This window comes from Neodiprion lecontei, chromosome 4 (genome assembly GCF_021901455.1).
Source record: "Neodiprion lecontei isolate iyNeoLeco1 chromosome 4, iyNeoLeco1.1, whole genome shotgun sequence".
Taxonomy (NCBI): Eukaryota; Metazoa; Arthropoda; class Insecta; order Hymenoptera; family Diprionidae; genus Neodiprion; species Neodiprion lecontei.
Window position 1 is genome coordinate 15,629,172 of NC_060263.1, and position 6,825 is coordinate 15,635,996.

At 46.5% G+C, this 6,825-nt stretch overlaps 1 long non-coding RNA gene across 1 annotated transcript; it reads right to left on the reverse strand.

Moving 5' to 3' along the window:
* Positions 1–664: 664 nt before the first annotated feature.
* On the reverse strand, positions 665–2,107 carry LOC124293905. Its single transcript, XR_006903780.1, has 3 exons — positions 1,362–2,107; positions 871–1,115; positions 665–779 (listed from the first exon to the last, which is right to left on the reverse strand). It is a non-coding gene; the product is annotated as an uncharacterized LOC124293905 (long non-coding RNA).
* Between the last annotated feature and the right edge of the window lie 4,718 nt (positions 2,108–6,825).

Below are 6,825 nucleotides of genomic sequence, written 5' to 3' on the forward strand. Positions count from 1 at the left end.
CTTCGTAATACCATTTTGTAAATCTCAATTTCAGCATTGAGTCTCCGCGACAGGTAGCGTGTGCGTCAGTACCTCAGTGTCCTGCTGAGTATCAAATATATTTTTCGTGTCAGGATGGTACCAAATCCTTGTATATAGTTGCACAGGATACTTACAATTTCGCCGAATGAAATAACAGACGAATACTGGTATTCTTATACAAGTGACAGCCTCTCCGAACAATCTTCATCGGTCTCCGTCTGAAGGTACTGGTATGTTCTCGAGATCCGTTGTATTTGTGCACATTGCACCAAGGTATTGAGGAAACGACGGGCAGAAGTGATCGCGCGGAATTCTCAGGGGTTTCCCCATAGCGTCTCTCTTCTCATCCCACGCAAAACCATCCGTCGATCCGTTTCATCCTCAAGCTGCACTTGCGGTGAGAATCGCTCCTTCTCGCTCCATCGAGATAGCGCAGTGGCAGGAATAGTAGAATTGCAGAACTTGCACAGAGATACAGTTCAATACCGTAAAATTGACCTATCACGACCGAGAGCTGCGGGTACCGTGGCGACGCTTTTTATTCTTCTACTCACAGTCAGTGCTGTAATGTAGTAAGGGATGTGAAAAGCGATGATAGGAGGATGCTGATTTTGACGAAACTTCCCGCGTTCATGGTCCAGCCGGAGGGTCGACCGGTGGCCGAGAGCCGTGAGCGAGCGAGCGGGTTAAAAAAAATCTGAGAAACTGATCTCGAACACGTAGCTTATGCGTGCCGTATACAACGTGGGTTTCTCATGCTGCAGAAGAAGAGAAGAACGAGTATCTCAGTTTTTTGAGGTTCAGATCACGCGGAGATACGAGGTGTTTATATGTATGGATGGTACGTACCTACAAACCGCGTATGGTGCAGAGATTCTCATCTGGCGCTCAGGCATCATGCGGTTGTTTGTTGACGTTACTCCCCTCCCCCCCATTGTCAAACGCTCCAAGCAATCAAACCAGAGGTGTATCTCTACGTTCCTCGACGACGTAATCAGTCCGACGCCTGGCGAGCTCAACGACGTCTGGCTCAGCTCGAGTGCCTGAAGACCGAAACTCGTAAAACCTCCGTGTATTCATCAGTTTCTTCACATCTGAAAAGCAAGAGGAAAAAGAAGTTTCGCAGTCAAGATTTCATTCACGGAATTCATTATTACCACTGGCTGGAACTCAGCGAGTCATTAATCCGGCTCATCTCGAATTCTAGAATGATCCACGACTGTTACCAATTGTTTTCCCGTGCAAAAACACGGCACAACGAGAATAATTCGGCGACTCAGCAGCACAGGACTTTTGCGTGCTGGATTGATTACTCACTGTGCACATCGGTCGACTATTACCTGGGGTCCGATGTTCCTTTCCAATTTCACTGGAGGTTCCTCCTTGGCATCCAGATGTGAAGTTTCGGGTTGATTCTGCGGAGAAACCGTACAGGCGGAGGATCCTGATGTGGCACGAGTATGTTTCACGGAAGGAAAGACGAGAGCGGAAGATAATATGAGAAGATCCACACCGGGCTGCACGGCAGTATGGAACTTTGTCTCGAAGAGTCTGGATCCCGGGTCGGCGACCGCTGAGGTTCGGTCTGTGCAGCAGAGAAGAGAAAAAGATAGAGTAAGAGGAAGAGAGTAAGATTTGCGGACACTAAGTGTAGCGTAGGAATGGATGGAGGAGGAAGGTGTGGGTGGCGACCAAACCGAGGTATCGGTCTCCGGTTGAGAGTCCCTGAGCACTAACGCGCTCGCTCTGCTCGCAAGTAGTGGCGGCAGCAAGAGCGGGAGTAGGCCAACAAGATTCAAGATTTATGCTCCTCCTGCATCCCCCCGTATACCATAACGCACGGCCCGGTTCTTGTCTATTCACCGAGAATCGGCACCCACGCGTTCTTACACGGTAGACATGTGTAGAAATTCAAAATCCGGTCGTTTTCGACGCCGTGATCCGTTTGCTGCCTGTTCCAAATCCATTTTACATCATCGGATTGTGTAATGGAAATTCACGAGAAGAATGGGAAATGTGAAACATGCGAACCCCCAAGAGATCGTTCCAGACTAATTGATGGGTCGAATGAACAACGAGGGTAAAAGTTTTGAAGAGAATGTTTAAGGTATAGACGCTAAATCGACCTGGATACCCGAGCTGCTCTGGCCCTTTTCTGTGGTATCGGGACTTCGATAGTATAAAGTCCGTATAATAAACCGCGTTGATTTCAGAGGACAACAAAGACCGCGACTGGGACTGCGAGCCCGCCTGGTCTCCTCTTCATCTCAAGACTAGAGCTCGTCGTGGCGCGTGGGAATCTTCGCTTTTTACAGCGAAAGATCGGTCGTCAGTCGGGCGTGTGGCTGGCTAGCAATCTCTTCCGCGCTGACTTGGACTAGGAGAGAAGGAGGAGGATGCGGCTGGTCTGTAAACGCTATGAAGGCCTGCAGAGTTCGAAGCGGTTCTTTGGCTGTTACGCGATAAGACGGATGAAGTTATTGAACAGCTCCAAAAATCTGTCTCCAGTCCAAGATCCACAGCTTATACAACTCAGCAAAAACCGCGAAATCACGTAACCTAGTTTCCTTTTTTCCTCCTAGGTGAGTATTTTTCTTTGTTTTACTCCAACGTGGGTGTATGACGCGTATCCAAGAAGGATGAAAATATATGTAACTATTGAATTTTCTGTATAGCGTACATTTGGTTCTTTCCAAAGGTAATCAATCAATCAATTTGAAAGAAGGAAGGAAGGAAGGAAGGAAGGAAGGAAGGAAGGAAGGAAGGAAGGAAGGAAGGAAAAGGATTGCCCTTGCTTCGGACCCACAACCACAACTAGTATATTAGGTATACTTGTCACTACGCGGCACGCGAATCTTTCTCGGTCTATTCTTTCTCTTTATTTTGGAAGAGCATCACCGCATTGAGAGACTCCGGCGCGAAAGGGAAGTCACCCTAACATCCGGTTCTAATGTACTTCCGTCTTCGCATGTCGCCGACACAGCCTTCCGCTATCAAATTGCATGATTTTGTGGTTCCATTGTTTTCTCCCTAAACTCTTCACGGGCCACGTCTCATCCTTGAATCAAGCTTTGCCAGGTACAACGAAAACGGAATTAAACGTCGTTGGACGACTGGCGTGTGGCTGTTTTACCAATTCCATACAAGAAAAGGAGAGGGAGGGGGAGAGAGAGAGAAACGGGTTTATTAAAAGTCCTGGGACACTACGATCCCCTAAGGACTATGCAACAAATACACAATATAGAAAATAAACAAAACAAAAAAGAGAAAAGTACTAAAAAATACAATACGTCAATAAAAATAAAAATAAAAATAAAAATAAAGATAAATAAAGTCAGGAGTAAAATAGGTAGGTTAATCAGTAAAATAGGGAGAGAGAGAGAGAGGGAGAATACGCTTCCGTGTGGCTCGTCATCGAAAACTAGCCGCATTGTCAGTTACTCCCTCACCTCTCCACCGCCATTTCACGACTCTGCACTTTTGGGGTCTCACCATTGTCTTCAAGGATATAATACATATATAATACACAAACGCAAGTGCGCAGCAATAGAGCTATGTGCCTTTTTGGAGAGATCTTTCGGTGGCAAGGAAAGCGGAGGGTAGCAAAAGCGAAGGAAAGGACGAGTGCTGGGGATGAGGAGGAGGAGGAGGAGGAGGAGGAGGAGGAGGAGGAGGAGGAGGAGGAGGAGGAGGAGGAGGAGGAGGAGGAGGAGGAGGAGGAGGAGGAGGAGGAGGAGGAGGAGGAGGAGGAGGAGGAGGAGGAGGAGGAGGAGGAGGAGGAGGAGGAGGAGGAGGAGGAGGAGGAGGTGGAGGAGAAGGAGGGTATCGGGGTTCGAAAAGCCGTACTACTCCTTGTTTCTGGTTATCGATTTGCACCTGCCACCGAGGTGGTGCCAAGAAACGGTGCAGGATATGGTGGGTCTCAAGTTTCATGGTAAAAAAACCGCGCGATGTTGCGGTGGGACGAGTAACACCTGCGCGGAACAATTTCGGAAAGAACAACACCATCGTCGTGGATACATTGCCATGCAACGATAACTGCAACCAAGGTGCCACGAAACGTTTCTACCTTAATACTGTTTGATATTTAGCTTGTAAACAAACGTCCGCGGTCGACCAATCCATTTTTTTTTTTTTTCATCATATTTAATTTTTCCTCCCATCGCCCGTAGTCGTAGTTTTTCTGCAGAGCATTATAGAGGTGTACGCTGTATGGATATAGGAAATCGACTCCGCTGACGAACAAACATTTTATATTATAGAGTTACACTGTCAATAAGCCTCCTTCCCTTTTCAATTTCACCCTTCATCCACCCGTCCGTCACCTATAGCGGTTACGACCGCCATGCCATCACCTCTTTGTCTCATCGCCCCTCCCCCCCAAAGATTTGAAACTCGGACGACGATGCTATTATGGAGAGAAAAGTTTTTCACAAGGGTTTTCAAACTGGGTACTATAAAGCGGGCAGCTTGGTGTAAAAAGGATCGTCCTTACGACGTAGTTCTCGCCCTATAATTTTTACTCCCAAGACCGACGGCTGCTGCTACCGCTGCTATTCATTTATGCCCGATTAATTTCATTCAGAAGATGGTTCTGGCGCAGATGTATATATGTATATATCACTGAATAACTTGACCTTTCGATCCCTCTTCACCGCCGCACAGGAACGAAAGGGTTTTCTTTTACAAATTTGAGCGTTATAATTAATAGTCAATTTTCAGATGGGCAACTCAAGTGAGCGTTGGGTTCGATTAAACCTTAATAGAGAAGAGGATCATTTGCGAGCTGGTTAGCTCAGGGAAACAAGTAGAATATCTGTGTCTGATTGAGAGAATAAGAAGGACCATCGTTCAGACTGCGGTTTTTCGCGGTGCGGATATCCGAAGTACCGTTATGTTGGGTTAGAATAGAAGGGAGTGTCGACTGAAGGTTAAGAGTATAAATTTTCCCAGCTACTTGCCGAGATTTTTGTAAAAACTGGCAAGCGAAAAATCGAAACTATCGTCGTCGGTCAATGTTTCTAGTCAAAATTGTGACGTTTTCCTTTGTAATACAGACAGCGAATCACCTTGGCAGCGAAATGCTGATCTTTCTCGGGGTTAGATCAAGTCAGGTTTTAGCGTGTTATAGTCAATTCAGTTTCGAATAAACCATAAAAAAAAGAGTCTTTCATCGCGGTAAGCTTTGACCGTTGAAACAAAAGAAAGGAATTTTATTTACGTAGATCGGGATATCTGCGCGGCAGTTACACGATGATATAACTGCATCCATCCATCCACCCATCCATTCGCATATACATCCGCAGGCTTGTTGGATCGAATGCCCATCGGAAAGGCAGGGGAAGGTTTGTATCGACCATCGAACCCGTCGACGAGGGTTAAACCAGAGTCGAATAAAAGGGGCACAAGGCCAGAATTGGCACCCTTATAACGCCTGTTCACGGGCACGTGTGGATAAGAGATAGAGCGCCGTGGGCCATATACGCGCAGGATAACCATAGTTATCGGTATCTCAAACTTCGCCTATGTGTTTTTACTACAAACTCACACGCGCGCGTGCACAAACATGGTTATAACCATCGCCATGCAGGCGTTCGACTAAAGAGGATATTATTTTTAGTCCGATCGTCGTTAACCGCGTTCGCCTGCTCCGCGACCCGCGCCGAAAACCTCAAGCCGTGTACCTCAAGCTATCCCTGGTAGCTGCCGAGGAGACGCACGCCCCCTGCCTTTGTGCCCAACTTTGTTTGGCCACCCATTGATCCGTTTATGGTTAGAAACGCGGCGTTACCACCGCCCCGCGAGAACTGGCATTAACGGAACCTTTTCTGCACCTCGCTTCCTTTCGGCCTTAATCTCCTTCTTTCTTTATCAGTCGTGCTTTATTACGGATCTTGACCTTACGGGTTTCAAAAAAGGATTCCCGAATCGCAATGTACCAAAGGAGTACTTCTTCTTTCCACCGATATTCGTTCTCTTCTCCGTTTTCTTGTTAACGCTCTCTTTCGCTTTCCAAGCATATTATTCACCAGGCAACAAACACTCAAATAGGTGTAGCATTGCGTGCTGCAGGACGAGCAGGTGTAACTATATTCTGACTGTTCAGGACTGCTGTTACTGCTTCTATACCCTCCAACTGTATCGCCGTTGACTTTTGAACGCCATTTTTCCACATGGTACACAATACCAGCAACGGAGTCAAGTGTGCGTGTGAATTCTGACCGGCTGGTGTAATGGGTTCTACAGCAATAAAGTCGAGCATTAAAAACTTTAAATATAGAATTACTATACGACCTCGCGGGATTTCAAAATAAATCACCGAAATTTCACCCTGCGCAAATTCAACGGGTTTTAAAAATGTTTTCCTTATTTCATCAAAACGTGGGTACGTTTCTATTCATATATTGTTCACGTGTTGTATCGATGACGATTTTCGATGAGGCTTGTGTAAGTTAGCAAACGCGATTGAACTAGAACATTATACTGGCAAAACAGCGTGCGGCAAGCAAGATCTGTTTTCGCGATTACAATGTTGCAATTTCCGGAATTTGGTCAAACATGACGAAACTCGCGAGGTCCGATAGATAGATATAGAATATGATTAAGGCTGCGAGCGAGTGAAACGAAATGAGGCTAGGCAAGGCGCCTGCCAGCCTGCCTAGGTACATGTGTACCCAAACACCACCCACACAAGTGCAATGTAAAAATCGTACGGTTTACACACCGTAACAATCGCTGTGTCAATCTATACATACATAATACACCGCTATTTCGGATACTGCTCAAGAATACAGGCGTTCATTG